This window comes from Mesocricetus auratus, unplaced genomic scaffold (genome assembly GCF_017639785.1).
Source record: "Mesocricetus auratus isolate SY011 unplaced genomic scaffold, BCM_Maur_2.0 Super-Scaffold_100001, whole genome shotgun sequence".
Lineage (NCBI taxonomy): Eukaryota > Metazoa > Chordata > Mammalia > Rodentia > Cricetidae > Mesocricetus > Mesocricetus auratus.
Window position 1 is genome coordinate 15,084,908 of NW_024429187.1, and position 17,191 is coordinate 15,102,098.

Sequence of the window (17,191 nt, forward strand, 5' to 3'; positions counted from 1 at the left end):
CAGGTTCCACGCCGCCGAGGCCTCAGTTTCATCACCCTGAAAGAGGCAGTAATGGCACCACTTACTTTTATGGCTGATTAAACACGATCGTAGATAAGATCAGGAAAGAGTGACTGGGCCCGGTTGTCCAAAGTTTCTCACGAATTATCTTGCCTGGGTCGAGTCCCAGGTTCCCAGTCGGGAGCCGTCAGTCAGCAGGATGTGGGAAGGTGGGTGAGGTGGGGTTGGAGAGGAGGGAATGGCAGAGCCTAGTGATTCTGCTGCAGTGAACAGAGCCCGTGCTTACCGACTTCTAGTCTCGGGGTGCGGGTCTCCACTGCAGGGAAAGCGGCGAGTTTCCCTCTCTCCTCTGGCCTTTGCCTTCTACGCAGGAAGCAGGCTCCACTTAAAGTGCGCTTCGGAGCCTTCTGACAAAGGTGTTATTATTTCCCCACATATGACTCCTTTATTCTATAAATAAATAAAGCTCTAGAAGAGAACCAAACACAGGCCTGAGGCTTAAAATAGGGCAGGATAAATAAAGCTGAGTTCAGAAAAGGAGTATCCTAAGGGCGTGAAGAAAGTCAGATTTTTTTTTTTTTTTTTTTTTTGCTTTTTGAACAAGGAACATTAATTTTGTATTCGTTGTTTTCTAAAACCATTTAGAGGCCAGCGGGTTGGATTTTGGAACGAGATAGCCAACATAAGTTCGTTTATAGAATAGCACGACTCGGAAATTATTTTTTAGTGTATGATAAGAAGGTCTAACTAAACCCCGGCATTTTAGCAGATTCCATGGTGGTTCTTTGCAGCGTTACAGTTGAGACTCTCTCTGGAAGGGCTAAGCTATGGTCCAAATCTTTCCCTACCTCACAGGAGCACGGACTTACACCCTTTGATTGACAGGAAATCGCAGAGCGTTGCAAATAAGTTTATAAGAGAGCAGTGCTTTCTTTCTCTGGATGGTCTCTCCCTCTCACAAATGTACCTCGCAAGAGCGAAGCGAGGTTGCTGGAGAGATTGCCTTTAGTGAAATAAGATGGTAGTGAGATACAACTTTGATCTCACTCTAATTAGAATTCTCTAAGCTCAACACCTTCAAGACCCTCAGTGGCCTGGCTGCTGGCATGGGAGGCTCAGGGAAGATAAATCACATCCAGGCTTCTTTTCTCTGGGTCCTCGTTCACGGGGTCTGTAATCACAGCTTCTTCGCTGAGGGAAAGGATGAGTTGGAGCGCGGGGGAGGGGGCGGGGGGGAGCATGTAATTAATATAATGACATTTAATTAACATGCGGTGGCAATTACTTGTAGTTCGCACTCTGAACTCCTGCAGTGTCCAACAAAATAGACCCCCAAACAGAATAAGGCTGACCCAGAACAAAGTCACCACGAAACAGGACTAGAAACAAAAAGGTCTTGGACACCAGATGGTGTCCTAACAATTTTCTCTGTCACTTCAGAATAGAAATACTCGGCTCTGTCCAGTCTGTGGCTCTTGGGAAATATGAAGGACTCCCTCGTGTGTGCCTCGTTAGAGCCACAGGATAAAGCTCTTTCCAGGGTTTCAGATCATCCCAGCTGATACAGACAAGGGTGTGAGACATCCTGAGGAGTGAGAGCACCATAGGAAGGTACTGAGCCTTCCGACCCTTTTTTCTTTTGGTTTTTCGAGACAGGGTTTCTCTGTGGCTTTGGAGGCTGTCCTGGAACTCGCTCGGTAGACCTGGCTGGCCTCGAACTCACAGAGATCCGCCTGCTTCTGCCTCCTGAGTGCTGGGATTAAAGGCGTGCGCCACCAACGCCCGGCGTCCATTGCTTGTTTTTTGCGTCTTTCCCTCCCTCTGCTACTCGGCTACTCCAGTGGCCGGTGTTTGGATCTTACACCGGTTGTCTTTCGAGAGAACTTGATTGGGCCAGTAACTGATGATCCAGTATGGACTTCTGAGACCCCCGTGCTTGTTCTCCGGATTTGTCGATAAATCAGCTGTCTGAGTCAAATGAGAATCATATGCAGTCTGGCAGGATGGCCCAGTGGGTAAAGGCGCTTGTTGGATGACCCAAGTTTCATCGCCAGAAACCTACATGGCGGAAGGAGCCAACTAAGTCCCACAGCTTGTTCTCTGACCTCCACACACAGATAAATAAATGTAAACACGGATTTTAAAAGGGGCGGTGAGGTGAGGAAACCAGGGTGGAGGGCAGGTGTGGCGGTGCACAACTCTTATTCCAAAGGCAGAGGCAGACAGAGCTCCTTGAGTTCAAGGTCAGCCTCATCTACACACAGGTCAGCCAGGGCTGCACAGCGAGACCCTACCTCCCTCCCGATGAGAAAGTGTGCCGTTATCATTTTTACTGTTATGTTTTCCATTGCACCTGCAGATGCTGTGTGCATGTGTCCCTGGGGGATCCTGTCTAGAGAACCGTTTCAGATTGCCGGAAGGAAGCTGTGGGGTCACAGCTTCCAGGATTTAGCATGTCTCAGTACTTTCTGCCTTCTCACTCCTGACTCTCACTCACGGATGGGCTGTGCAGGCCTTACAGGTCAGGCTGCAGACTTGAACTTTATACCAAAGGATTTTACGCTTTTTTTTTTTTAATTCAAGAATGGGTGGCAATTTTTTTTCCCTGTCTCTCCAGAAATGGCGGCTTGTCATGTAAGAGGCTTGTCTGTGGTTGTGACATTGTATCTCATCGCGAATTCAAGCAACACGTGGGAATGGCCCCAGGTGAAGTAGAAGCATGGTGGTTTAAAGCATTAGAAAGGGAGACACACTTAAGTAATAGCTGTGACACTCTCTCTCGGCTCCCCACATCCCCTGGCTGGTTTAACAGGCCATGGCACTGATTACCTGACCGTGGGCACGCTGCCAGGTCAGCACCCTCCCACTGCAAGGCAAAGAGGCAGGAACCCCGGGTTACAGGATCTGAGAGACACGCCCTCCAGCCTGAGGTTTATTAGTCAGGAACAGACTAACTTGGTGGGGAGATTCTGTCCATGAAAGCAAGTTTTCAAACGAGGGATACCCCTCTCATCTAAACACCTGCGTCTCACAGAAACTTCTTTCCCCTCGGCCCTTTGGGAAGTCTGACAGGTCATTCAAAAAGGCAGACTCTGGCTAAGTAGACAAATTCTAGTCAAATACTCAGACTAAATAAGGGACAGCAAATTAATGATCGTCCGGGGAGCAAGGGTGAGTGTGGCGGGAATTACAAGAGGCACTGGGCCAGGAAATGAGGTGTCCTGGAGCGTCAGACGGGAGACGTTTCCATTAGCGGTGAACCGTGAAACACAGAGCCCGGGCTGGACTGCACTCTGTGGTGAGCAGAAACTCAAAGGGCAGTCGCCAGTCGTGCGCACGCTCTGTCTCTGAGTGCTCTGTCCCCCTGTCCCTGAGTGCTCTGTCCCCCTGTCCCTGAGTGCTCTGTCCCTCTGTCCCTGAGTGGTCTGTCCCTCTGTCCCTGAGTGGTCTGTCCCTCTGTCTCTGAGTGCTCTGTCCCCCTGTCCCTGAGTGGTCTGTCCCCCTGTCCCTGAGTGGTCTGTCCCCCTGTCCCTGAGTGCTCTGTCCCTCTGTCCCTGAGTGCTCTGTCCCCCTGTCCCTGAGTGCTCTGTCCCCCTGTCCCTGAGTGCTCTGTCCCCCTGTCCCTGAGTGCTCTGTCCCCCTGTCCCTGAGTGCTCTGTCCCTCTGTCCCTGAGTGCTCTGTCCCCCTGTCCCTGAGTGGTCTGTCCCTCTGTCCCTGAGTGCTCTGTCCCTCTGTCTCTGAGTGGTCTGTCCCCCTGTCCCTGAGTGCTCTGTCCCCCTGTCCCTGGGTGCTCTGTCCCCCTGTCCCTGAGTGCTCTGTCCCCCTGTCCCTGAGTGGTCTGTCCCTCTGTCTCTGAGTGCTCTGTCCCCCTGTCCCTGAGTGCTCTGTCCCCCTGTCCCTGAGTGCTCTGTCCCCCTGTCCCTGAGTGCTCTGTCCCCCTGTCCCTGAGTGCTCTGTCCCTCTGTCCCTGAGTGCTCTGTCCCCCTGTCCCTGAGTGCTCTGTCCCCCTGTCCCTGAGTGCTCTGTCCCTCTGTCCCTGAGTGCCTTGTTCTGTTGTTCCTGAGCCCTGCAGAGGTCTCTGAGGAGGATGTGTGAAGCAGAATAGTGAGCATGACCTGAGATTCCTGCAGAGGCTTGATGGCTTGGGAAAGGCTTGGCCTGCCGGGGACGGATGCCATGCAGGTCATCCGCACAGACTGGGAGATGGGGATGTGCCCAGCAGGAATCTGTCCTGGGGGGGGTATCCTCAGAATAACTCGGATAGCCCATCCCTCTCCCTTTGGCCCCACCCCCAGACAGGGTCTTGCTGTGTTGCCCAAGTTGGCCTCAGGGTCCAGGACTTAAGCAACCCTCCCGCCTCAGTCTCTGGAGTGGTTGAGAGTAGAGAGGCACTTTCTAGTCTCTAATATTAAATTAGAAAGTAATTTAATAACATTTGTAACAAGATTACTTAAGGGAATCTGCTGAATCTCGTCAGTCAGGGCTGTGAAAGGAGATGCTTCATATTTTTAATTAAGAGTGTTTCCCTCAACTTACAAAGGGATGAATACAATGGTTACTTTCTCTCAATTTATCTTGTGGAGGAATAACTAGGGAATAACCAACCCTAGGCTGCTAGGAAAGATTAAAATAAGACTCACCCTTGGGACAAAGTATTTGTGTATTACTGGCCTGATTCTATGGGAAGAAGAGGGGCAGGTTCACAAATGATGTTCATAGTGACAGCTAAATCGTGTCTGGATTAAGACGGTGTCTGTGTTATCACCAAACTCGGTTTCCTTTTGAAGGAACTCTGAAACCAAGCTTGCTTTATTTGGTTTTGACTCCCGGTCCTCATGTTTGTTTAGCGCACTGAGGGTTGGCCAGGTGACTAAGAACAGCTGAGACCTCCAAAATCCTCTAGGGACAGTCCAGCCAGGTTGTAACTGAGCTTCTAAAGACCGTGTCCACAGCAGGGCAGGAGGCAGAAGCCTTCCTTCAGTGAGTTGAACGTCTACAGCTCTAGGCACCACACAGGGAGAGATGGGCTCAGCGGGGTTCTAGGTAGGTCTGGGTGTTGTAGTAGCCTACACGTTGGAACCCTGCTAAGACTTTTTGTTCTTTACGTCTGAATTGCACGGATGACCTGGGACTCTGGGTGAGAGCACCTGCAGAGGACCTGGGTTTGGTTCCTAGCACCTACATGGTGATTCACGATCATCTGTAATGCCAGTTCAGGGGATCTGATCCCCTCCTCTGACCTCCGAGGGCACGTCAGCAGGCGCATGTATACATGAAAGAAATCTTTAAAACACAAGGCACAGCCGGGCGGTGGTGGCGCATGCCTTTATCCCAGCACTCGGGAGGCAGAGGCAGGTGGATCTCTGTGAGTTCGAGACCGGGCTGGACCGACAGCCTCCAAAACAATACAGAGAAACCCTATCTGGTAAAAAACCAAACCAAACCAAACCAAAAAAAAAAACACAAGGCACTTGTCTCGAGGATGGTTCAGGATCACCAAGGGGCAAGGGCCTTTGGAGAGGAAAGTGTGAGAACCAGGTCTGTCACAGTGGGATGGAGCTCCTCATAGTCGCTTTTTCCTGATTTGTGTGCTCCCCTTCCTGTGGGAAACGATGTAGATCGGCCTCTTCTAACAGTGGGTTGCATCATGTGACATCTAGGGTTCCTGCAGGGTCCTCCTTTACCCTTTCTTCTGCTCTCACCGAAGTCTCTTCTAGTCCCCACTGAAAGGTTCAGGCATCACGCTGGCCTGCCTTGTTACCTGGCAAGATGCACTCAGGCAACACTCTGGCAAGGACCCTTTTAAAGGACTGACCCCTGCCTCCTGCTTACCCTCTCTTTTACCTCTCTCTCTCTCTCCCTCTCTCTCTCTCCCTCTCTCTCTCTCTCTCTCTCTCTCTCTCTCTCTCTCTCTCTCTCTCTCTCTCTCTCTCTCTCTCTCTCTCTCTCTCTCTCTCTCTCTCTCTCTCTCTCTCTCTCTCTCTCTCTCTCTCTCTCTCTCTCTCTCTCTCTCTCTCTCTCTCTCTCTCTCTCTCTCTCTCTCTCTCTCTCTCTCTCTCACACACACACACATATAATAGACAGTATCTGGCAAGGTTCCTGACACTCAGCTTTGGAGCACCTAGGCAGAAACCCGTCACGTGACACACAGAGCTAGTGTGGATCCACAGGCACCACACAGGGGCATTCCCATAAACCAGGGATGACCCGGGATAGAGGTTGGTGCTGGGCCTTTGACCCTCCCCGTCCTGTTTTCTTCTGTGACAGCGTCCTGACTGGCGTTTCCCCAACATACACAGAGGCCCGTGGCTTCTTCAGCAGGCTGGTTTTTATTTTGTGTATGGGGGGGGTTTGCCTGCATGTGTGTCTGTCTGTCTGTGCACCATGTGTGTATAGTGGCTGCAGAGGTTAGAAGAGGGTTGTGAGTCCCCATGTGTGGTTCTGGGGGTGGAACCCCGGTTCTCTGGGAAAAGCAGCCAGTGCTCTTAACCACTGAGTTTCTCCAGCCCGAGGCCAGCTTATAAAAATTCAGTATCACAGTGAAATCCAAGCGTAGAACGGATAAGCAGCGCTGGGACTCTGGTAGAAAAGGAGGGAGACAGAGGCTGAAATCCACCCCCTCCGCCCCCCAACCCCCTCACCCCAACCCCTGCCACTGGCCGCTCCCCGAGGCTCTGTATGGCCCCTGGTTTGAGCTCTTGGGCTCCAGATTTGATCCACTTTCAGTGTTCCTTTGGAATCTTTTGTTTTCTGGACGGTTGGTGGCAGCTGTTATCATTCCAGCTGCAGAGGGGGGAGTGGGAGGCAACTTCCTGTTATTCTATCCTGCCATCTCTCTAACGGGGGTGGACACTCCCTCCCCCTCCCGTGGCTGGCTGTGGTTTAGGAAGGGCTGGAGTCTCCAAGGCAGCCCATCCCGTGTTGTCTGTCCAGGGCTGGAGGAGTGGCTGGGAGCTTCCAGGAGGGCACCCACTGCATGGAGCCAGGGCCAGGGTGGCAGAGGGAAGTCAGAGGTCAGGCAGCAGTGAGTTTAGCAGGCACAGGAGGGAGCTAGGGGGGGTTGAGTGAGTGACTAGCAGGTGGAGGAGAGGGAGGGGAAGGCTGTGGCTAAGAGGAACAGGGGGAGAAAGGAGGGGGGAGAGGGGGTAGGGGAGAGGTAGAGGAGGAAACTCGCGGAGGCAATGGTAGATCTCTTTGGCTGGAAGTAATTTGGGAGTAGACAGCATGTGAAGGGGAAGACATGACAGGATCCATCCCCCAGCCCCATAGACTTGTTACATTTGCTGAGCCCTTTCTGGCATAAGGAACACACAGAGGGACAGGCCCAAGGGGTTGCTCTCCAGAGGTTTTAAATTTGATGACCGAGTGCGTGGTGTAGGCCTGCCTGCAACCCTGTCACTCTGGAGCCCAAGGAACTGGCTACAAGCCTGAGTCCAGCCTGGGCTGCACCGTGTGTTCCAGGCCAGACCGGACGACATAATGAGACTGTCCCGAATATCCACTTCCAGGGTATGGAGATACACACCTTTAACCCCCTCCCCCCAGTGCTCTGGAGGCAGAGACGTATGGATCCCTGCAGACTCCTGGCCAGCCAGTTCCAGAGCACCCAGGTTAGACAGTGAGACCCTGTCTCAAAACAAACAACCGCCCGCTCCCATCACAAAGTATAAAATGTTAGCAAAGGCAGGGAATGTCTCTAACTGGGTATGCACAACCACGTCTTACCTTGTAAAACACCCTGCAGGCAACCTTGGATGGGCACCGTCAGCGCCGCTTTAGAGCCCAGTGTTACCCGGCAAGGAAGTGGCAGAGGCCGGTGAAGGATCCACTCCCAGACCTCCCGGACCCTGCCCTGTTGTTTATTTTTTCACTGTAGCATCCAGCTAAGCCTTGACAGCGGACAAAAGTGTTAACCGGACCTTGCCAGAAGAATGGACAATCCAGTTACACCGAAAGGTGACACCGACCCAATCCATCTGTGTTTCTATAATGGACGGTGGATTCCCAGGACAGACAGATGAAGGAGATAAGGTAAGGTTGGACCGGGGGTTAAAGTAGAAGCCGGGTTAGGGGTGGTTGAGGAGACAAGATGTTGATGACAAAAGCAGGCATTATTTCAGAAGCTCATTTGGAATAGAGTACCTCAGACGAGTTCCATGTGACAATTATAAAGTAGACTTGAGCACAGCGGTTTAAGTCTGGATGATTTCTGTAGCTTTAGAGTGTCTAAACTTGTGTGAAGTATGAGCAGTCAACGCTAATTTGTGTGTGTGTGTGTGTGTGTGTGTGTGCATCATGTGTGTAGTAGCCTTGGCGGACTGGAGAGGGCGTCAGATCCCCTGGCTCACTTACAGGCGCTGGGAACCTTGTTGAGACTGACTCCTTGTGTTAAAAATCCATTTACTCCCCATGGACAGGTGGGCTGGGAAGGTTACATGGGACACAACGGTGGGCATTATGAATCCATCCCACATACATGGTGAATGTGTGACATGATCAATCAGGAAACGATAAAGCCAACTGAAAAGTCACAGGTCACACGCTTTAATCTCATAATCCCATTCGTGAAGTGGAGGCAGGAGGTTCCCGAGTTCAAGGCTAGTATTTACTACATAGTGAATTCAAGACAACGTTCAGCTACCTAAGAATCTGTCTCAAAAAAAAAATAAATAAAATTAAGCCCCCAGTTAAAACACACACAAACTCAACATCTTCTGTTCCTGGGGGGGGGGGATACAAAACCCAACAAAAAGGTAACAGAAATTAATTAATCGTACTTCTAGATGACGATGAGACACCTATAGACACATTCCGTATACATAAAGCCACTGTTCATCATCTCATTGGGTCGTGGGTCTGACGGGGTGGGGGTGGGGGGACGACAGGGGCGGGGACTGAAAGAAAGGTTTCTGAGAACCTTCCCGACTTTCGCAGCCAGGAGGATTATTACAGCGCTGCTACCCACCGGAGAGTAAACAGCAGTTAATTCTTAATTGTTAGCTCAGTCGCTGCAGTTGGTTGAACAGTAATTATTATCATGTGGTTTGAACTCAGTCGTCAGGGTTCTCCCTTTTCGGTTTGCGCTCCAACGGCAACCTTACGGTACTTAAAAGTTTAGGGCAGGGGCTGGAGAGGTGGCTGAACAGTTAAAACCATCAGCTCCTTTTTTTCTTGCAGAAACAAAGTCCAGGTCCCAGCTCCTACCTCACGGCTGCCCGTAGTGGAACCCCGTGCTTCTATCCTCCGTGGGCGCGCGCGCACACAGACAGACAGACAGACAGACACACACACACACACATTAATTAAAAAAATAATAATCAGGTGTGGCGGCCCACGTCATTAATCCCAGCACTCAGGAGGCAGAGGCAGGCCGATCTCTCGGTCCTAGGTCCAAGAGCAAGTTTCGGGGGGGTGTTATAAAAACCCAAAATATTAAAAATAAATCTTTTATTAAAAAACGGGTCAGTGCCGGGATTGGTTGGTGCGTGCCTGGCAAGTTCGGCTCCCAGGAAGGCCCACGCGGGAGGCTAATGATTTTAAGATCGGCCTAGGGATGCGGAAGACCCATTCATTCTCCAAACAAGAACGTAACCAACAGGAACGTGTGTGTGTCCGCTCCCTCTTGCAGAGCAAGCCCATCTTACTCGCCCGAGCGAGAGGGCTTGCGTGGTGTCGTGCGGTTCCATTTATTTATTTATTTATTTATTTATTTATTTATTCGCTACGTGCAAAAAGCCGCCACGTGGTTGGGCGCCACCGGCCTCAGTTTCCCCACCCGGGGCGGCGCCGCCGCAGGGCAGGAGGCCTGCAGGCCTCGGCTTTCTCCGCGGGGCCGCCCGCCCCGTCCGCGGCTTTGCCTTAAAAGGGGGCTCTCGGGGGTCAGCAGCGACCCAGGACTCCTCCCCACGGCTCCCCGCGGCCCTTGATCGGCGCCCGGCGGACCGCAGCCCCGGCAGCCGCGCTGCCCACCGACGCCCACTCTCGGCGCGGCCCGGCTCGGCCAGGAATGTGGGAGACCCGGCGGCCGCGGCGGCGCCTGGGAGTGACGGCGCGCCGGGCCAATCAGCGGGCCGCTAGCGCCAGGCCACGCCTCCCTGCGCTCCCCCCCGCCCCTCGGGGCTGGTTCCCGCCGGGGCGGAGCTGGATCCCGCCGGGGGCGGGGCGGGACGACGGGGCGGGAGGGGCGGGGCGGCGAGCCTCGGAGGACCGGGGGGAGGCGGCACCTGGGCGGCGGTGATGTCAGCCGGGCGCTGCGCTCCGGCCCGGGCTCCAGTCGCCGCCTAGGGCGCGGGGCGAGCGCCGCGGGAGCTGGGATCTGGCAGCCAGGCCGGCGCCGGGAGGCGGGACGGCCACTTGTGGAGCTCGGCGGCCCTGCGCCTCAGGTAAGCGAGCGAGCGAGCGGGCGGCTCCCTCCGCGACCCGCGCTCGCCACGCCACCCCGGGGCGTGGGGGGGCAGCCTCGGGGTGACAGGGAGGGCTCGCCTCGGTCTGCGGCCCCCCCGGCACCGCGACTGCACAGAACTCCAGTCGGGGCGGTGTGCTCGGCGCTCGCACTCCGGGACGCCCCGCCACGCCGCAGGCTCCAGTCGGGGCAGTGTGCTCCCGGCTCTCACTCCCAGCTCCCCTCCACACCGCAGTCAGGGCTAGCTCACACCCAGACTCCCGTCCACAGGCTCCAGTCAGGGAAGTGTGCTCCCAGCTCTCTCTTTGGGACTCCACGCCACAGGCTATAGTCACAGAAGTGTGCTCCCGGCTCACTCTCGGGACTCCCCTCCACGCCACAGGCTCCGGTCGGGGCAGTGTGCTCACACTCGGGATTCCCCTCCACGCCACAGGCTCCGGTCGGGGCAGTGTGCTCACACTCGGGACTCCCCTCCACGCCACAGGCTCCGGTCGGGGCAGTGTGCTCACTCTCGGGACTCCCCTCCACGCCACAGGCTCCGGTCGGGGCAGTGTGCTCACACTCGGGACTCTCCTCCATGCCACAGGCTCCAGTCGGGGCAGTGTGCTCACTCTCGAGATTCCCCTCCACGCCACAGGCTCCGGTCGGGGCAGTGTGCTGGGACCTGAACACCCCAGACTGTTTGACACCACGGAACTCCAGTCAGAGACATGTGCATAGTCAGTCTTACATCATGGGGCTCCCAGCTCGCCACAGACTCAGCCACCCACCTCACACCCCAGACACCCCTCCCCACCACGCCACAGAGACTCTTGATTCCTCATAGCTCCAGTCAGGGAAGTGTGGGTGCCCACACCCCAGGATATCCTCCACACCAGACTGCAGTCAGGGAACCGGAGTGGGACCCCGCACGCTGGACTCCCTCTAATACTCCACAGGTTCCAATCAGAGAACTGCTGTGGGACCCCGGATTCCCTATATAACACCACAGAGCTCCAGACCCTGGGTCTCAGTTTCCCTGCCTTAGTAGAGAGAGCGCTGTCAGGGATTCTATGCTTGAGCCCAGTCTCCTACGCTCTGACAGAACCAGTAGGGAAGTCTATGTGTGGGTGGGGATGGGAGTGAAGAATATTTAAAAACGCCACGGATATATTTTTGTGGATCACCATCCCCAGAAAATAAAGAGAAAACACTTATATCTTCCCAGTTTCCTTACCCCCACCACATGTCGTTTACGTGAAAAAAAAATCTGTTAACTAGAGAAAGCAATTGTCTTTGCTTTCCTGTTGGTAGGGTTCTGGTTTTTATTTCTCGTTTCAAACCCCTTTTCTTGCTTGGAGATTTTCTGTGCACGGGCCGCTGGTCACTTGGGTGTGATTGGCTTTCTGGGGGCGGGGGTGGAATTAGTTCTAAACACACTGATTCTAACCCTGCCTCTAGCAGTGGTTCAAGGCTCTTTTAAGAGCAAGAACAAGAGTTTCCCCTTTGGGGTAGCAGTTCCTCAGCGGTGAGGAGTCTCTGGTAGCCAGGTCTGGAGGAAGTCAGAGTGGACTTCATTGTTAGTCAAAAGCTGCATCCCAGACTCTGACCTAAAGGGCATTTCCAGGAACCGGGGAAAGACAGACTTATGTTACATTACTAGCACACCCAAGCAAGTCAGGAAGTGTGGGCATAGAGGTCTTTAGAGATGGAATTTAAGAGATGTCTCTATAGCCAAACAGTCAAAAAGTCTACAGAGTCAAACCTGGACAGGACGTTTGTGTTTTGTTTGCTTTGTTTTCCAAACACCCTGGTTAGTATCTGCATTGCTCAGTCCCTCGGATGATGAAACCATGCAGGGTGTGTGGGAAGAGCAGCCTTTTGGCCAGGATCTCCCCACTGTCCTCTCTCTTCTCCGAGGTACAGGCTCTCAATCTGTAGCCCAGGCTAGCCTTCGACTTTTGATCTTCTTTTCAGAGTTGTAATTTTTATGTGCATTGGTGTTTGACACACATGCCTTTGTAAAGGAGTCAGATCCCCTGGAACCTGAGTTACACCATGTGGGTGCTGGGAATTGAACTCAGGACCCCTGGAAGAGCAGCCAGGGCTCTTAACCGATGAACTGTCTCTCCAGCCCAGGACTTTTGATCTGCTTGCCCCCTCTGACTTTACATGTGTGCGCTGTCATACCCGTCGAGAACAGGGTTTTGAGGAGAGAGTGTGTGCTTTACAGGAACAGAACGTTTTAAGTTTTGGTTTGTGTTTTTGGACTAAGCATAGGAATAGCTAATGGCTCAGCAATAATATTGGACAAAATTTTGGTATTTATGTTCAGTGAATATATATAAAACATACTGCATTTTCTAGTGAACTTTTATATTAGGAAAAAAAATGTGGAGTTCCTTGTGGACACTAAGGTGAGCACTGTGTAGCTTTGATTGGTAACGGTATTTAGACGTCAGCGGGTAGCTAAAAGATGGAACCTCCAAAACCACGCAAATAAAGCAAAAAGTATCTGTGTGTGTGTGTGTGTGTGTGTGTGTGTATGTGTGTGTGTGTGTGATTTCTCGACAAGTTTTAGAACAGCTTTTTTGAGTAATAACAGTTACGGTCCTTAACTTACTTTGAAATGCTATTTCTCCTTTTCAGTTCGTATTTACTAGGGCAGATGGGGTATAGTAAAGCTTGAGCGCTTTTGTCTTCTATGTCATGTGTGTGACCTTATTACCTGCAGGTGTCTATGTGCACCCCGTGCTGTGCAGTGCCCAAGGAGCGCAGAAGAGGGTGTCAGAATCCCTGGGACTGGGATTGCAGAGGGTTGTAAAACCCCATGTGGGTGCTGGGGACAGATCCCAGGTTCTGTGCAAGGGCCACGAGTGCTCTTCACCCCTGAGCCATCTCTCCAGCCCCAGCGTGGTCCTTTTGAAGGAGAGTTCTTGGGCCAGTGAGATTGCCCAAGTGGGCAATGGCACTTGGTGCCAGTCCCTGGAACTAAGAACGGCAGGAGAGAACCGAGTCCCTCAAGTTGTCTCCCAGCCACAGCTCCTGATAGCGTATGTGGACACACATACACACACACACACACACACACACACACACACACACACACACACACACAAAATAAATGAATGTGCGAAGAAAATGGAAGGAAATGTTGGGAGATATATAAATTAGTTGGGAAAGGTGAGATTAGGTTGTGACTCAGTTCCTTCTGATAAGCAACTGTTATTGTTCTAATAGCTACATTAGAAATGAGAGGCAGTTGGCATTACTGGACAAGAAACTTGAAAGCTAGGGCACACTGAATTCCAACTGAATAATGTCCCACCTGAAAGCTACTGTGAGCTGCTCTTGAGAGCAAGCTCATTGAGGGAGCATCAGGTAGTCTTCTTGTCACTCCTAGTACCAGCGTGAGATAAATCAGAACAAGTCATTTTCTCCTGTTGCTGACTTCTTCAAAAATCTCCTTCTCCAATGATTTCTTTTTATTTTGTGTGCGTTGGTGTTTTGCCTTCATGTATGTCTGTGTGAGGGTGTCAGATTACTTGGAACTAGATTACAGACAGTTGTGAGCTGCCATGTGGGGGCTGGGAATCGAATCCAGGTCCTCTGGAAGAGTGGCCAGTACTCTTAACAGCAGAGCCATCTCCCTGGCCCCTAAAAATCTTTTATATCTATGGACTATTTACATTTTATAGTTAATTGTGCTGACAGTTTTATTACATTAAAATTGAGTTTTTGAGGTTTTCATCTCTAATTTTAAGGTACCTGTATCCTAAATAGCTCAATTTTCACACTTAACTGAAGGAAAACTTTATTTAACATTCTGTCTTTTCTAAGATGTTGCATTTCTCTGTCCTGGCCTGAATTACCTTTACAAAACATCGAATAAATGAGTTATCCATGCCTATTCATCCATGCTCAGGTCTGCGTCTTGATTTCTTTTTCTTTTGTGTGCATGTATACAACTGGAGTTGCAGGTATTGGGGCACCTAGAACTGGAGTTGCAGGCATTGGGGCACCTAGAACTGGAGTTGCAGGCATTGGAGCACCTAGAACTGGAAATGCAGGCATTGGGGGTACCTAGAACTGGAGTTGCAGGCATTGGAGCACCTAGAACTGGAGATGCAGGCATTGGGGCATCTAGAACTGGAGTTGCAGGATTTGGGGCACCTAGAACTGGAGTTGCAGGCATTCGTGAGCTGTCGTTCAGCTGCTGGAAACCAAATTGAGCTACCTGTCACGCCCCACAATTCTAATCTTTAGGAACCGTTGTCAAACAGTTGAGTTTAAATGAGAGATGAAAAGTTTAGAAGTAAAGCAAAGTGTCTACTGGTCAGCATTTTGGTGGAACCAAAAGTCCATAAAATTACAATTAAATCAATTACTAAACTATCCAAAAACTTCTGCAGGCTTATATAGTTCCCTCATCTGTTATATTACTTATTCCTCAGATTTATTGCAGTGCGTGTCAGAACCTATTGCCTACTAAAACCCCTGCAGCTTTTGTCACATATATCACAGAGATTAATGTTCATTAAATAGAGCTCATGGCTAAAAAAATCCCTAAACTGAATTAACCCACCCTACAGAATTCAAAGACTTCTATTTTTTTTACATTCCTTGATAAGCAGTAATTATATTGTTGCTAGAAAGCAAGGTGGTGAGGGTTCCTTTTCTGTTTCATTTTCTACTTTGAAGGAACTGAAATACCAAACAGTTGGATTTAGATTAGAAATTGGCCTCTCTGAGAAGATTCGTGTTTGCCTGCATGAGAAGGGAGGGTCTGAATTAAATACGGAGCAGTCCATGCATTGGGCAGTTTCTGTTTCTGAAATGTGGGTCTGGACTCTGAGTGGGCCAGGTGGGTTTGTTGTCACAGTGTGTGACTGCACTGGGCTTATGTGTCTCTTTGGAACGTGGTATGGCTCCCATTTTGATCAACCCCCGGCCCCCCTCATCTTTGTTTTTGTTGGCAAGTTTAAGGAGTTGAGAATAGACAGACCATTTAGTGCTTTCTGTACAGCGAGGCACCTGAAAATGGCCATGAATGCAGGGATTGTATGACCTTAAAGTGCACAGAGTACCAGTCATGGCAAAGACTCATAGCTCAGGTCTGGAGCATGTGGGGGAAGATCAGACACTGTAATATTTGGGGTGTACTGTAGATTTCATGGGACGCCCCCATTAGCTTGGGTGTGAATGGGGGTAGTTTTGCCTCTTCTCTAATGAATCAAGCCTTTGACATGAAGCACGCGTCTTCAGGAAAGCAGGTGCGTTGTTCATAGTGCAGGTGTTTTTGATAACAGGGCAGACTTGATGAGATGAAAATGAGATTAAAGATGGTGCTGCTTTCAGGGGGAAGGGCTCATGAGGCCTCACTCCTAGCTGAGTAACTATTGCCTGCGAGGGAGGCAAGTCTTTGGGGGGGGGTGTGGCCTCTGGTAGGTTGGTCCAATGGAAGGTCCTATACCCACCAATGGATGGGCTACACATATATACACACACAGAGACACACACACACAGACACACACAGACACACACTCTCCTGTCTCCCTCTCCCTTACACATATATACACACACAGAGACACACACACACAGACACACACAGACACACACACTCTCCTGTCTCCCTCTCCCTTACACATATATACACACACAGAGACACACACACACAGACACACACAGACACACACACACACTCTCCTGTCTCCCTCTCCCTTACACATATATACACACACAGAGACACACACACACAGACACACACACTCTCCTGTCTCCCTCTCCCTTACACATATATACACACACAGAGACACACACACACAGACACACAGAGACACACACACACTCTCCTGTCTCCCTCTCCCTTTCGTGGTGTGTGGATGGAGTGTGTGTGTGTGTGTGTGAGTGTGTGTGTGTGTGTGTGTGTGTGTGTGTAGGGTATCCCAGGGGAGAGGGAAAGGGGAGTAGGGTAGTGGCAGATATGACCAAGGCATATTGTATACATGTATGAAATTGTCAGAGCATAAAATAAAAATATTAGCCGGGCAGTGGTGGCGCACGCCTTTAGTCCCAGCACTCGGGAGGCAGAGGCAGGCAGATCTCTGTGAGTTCGAGGCCGGGCTGGACGGACAGCCTCCAAAACAATACAGAGAAACCGTGTCTCGTAAAACCAAAAAAATAAAAAAAATAAAAAAAAATTAAAAAAAGGATGTTGTTTTCAGTGGCCAGATTTTGCCAAATCCTTTAGGCAAAAAGGTAGCTTTTGAAAAGCTTATTATATTACCTTTGCTGTTACTCTTATGTCCAGCTGTAAAACTCTGGATAAACGTTATCTCAGTGCTAACAGAGTTGCATGGGTTTTTTAAGTGGGGACATTCTATTGAGTTTACTTTATTTAGAAGACCATGAAAACGGGAAGAACTGGATGGCTTGTTGTTGTTGTTTTAATCATGTAGGGTCCTAGCAGCACAGGTGGAGTTGAACAAAGACAGTCCCTGCAACCACTGTCTTCTTCTAAGATGCCGACTTTCAGAGCAATTGGAATTTGAACACGCTCTACTTTCTCCTATGAATGATGGAAGAGCCTGTGGGCCTGTGGGTCGGCCTCTACATTAGCTGTGGAGGGGGAAGGAGAGAGAGGGAAGCGGTGATGAATCAGGAAAACTATCTGGCTGGACCTGTGAGTCTGCTGAGACGTATGTGTGAAGTTAAACTTTGGTCTCACTGTTTCCTTCAAGTCAGCTGCTTGGATGTTTTTGTCAAGCTTTCACATTCTCCCATCCCCCCACCTTCGTCAGAGTGTAACT

General features: G+C 51.0%; 1 protein-coding gene across 1 annotated transcript in view; it reads left to right on the top strand.

Annotated features, from left to right (window-relative positions):
• The first annotated feature begins 10,224 nt into the window (after positions 1–10,224).
• Ppfibp1 (PPFIA binding protein 1) overlaps positions 10,225–17,191 on the top strand; it is a 146,027-nt gene continuing 139,060 nt past the window's right edge. The window contains exon 1 of the mRNA XM_040743627.1: positions 10,225–10,383. The gene's annotated coding sequence lies outside the window, so the exon portion shown is untranslated. The remainder of the gene's footprint in view (positions 10,384–17,191) is intronic.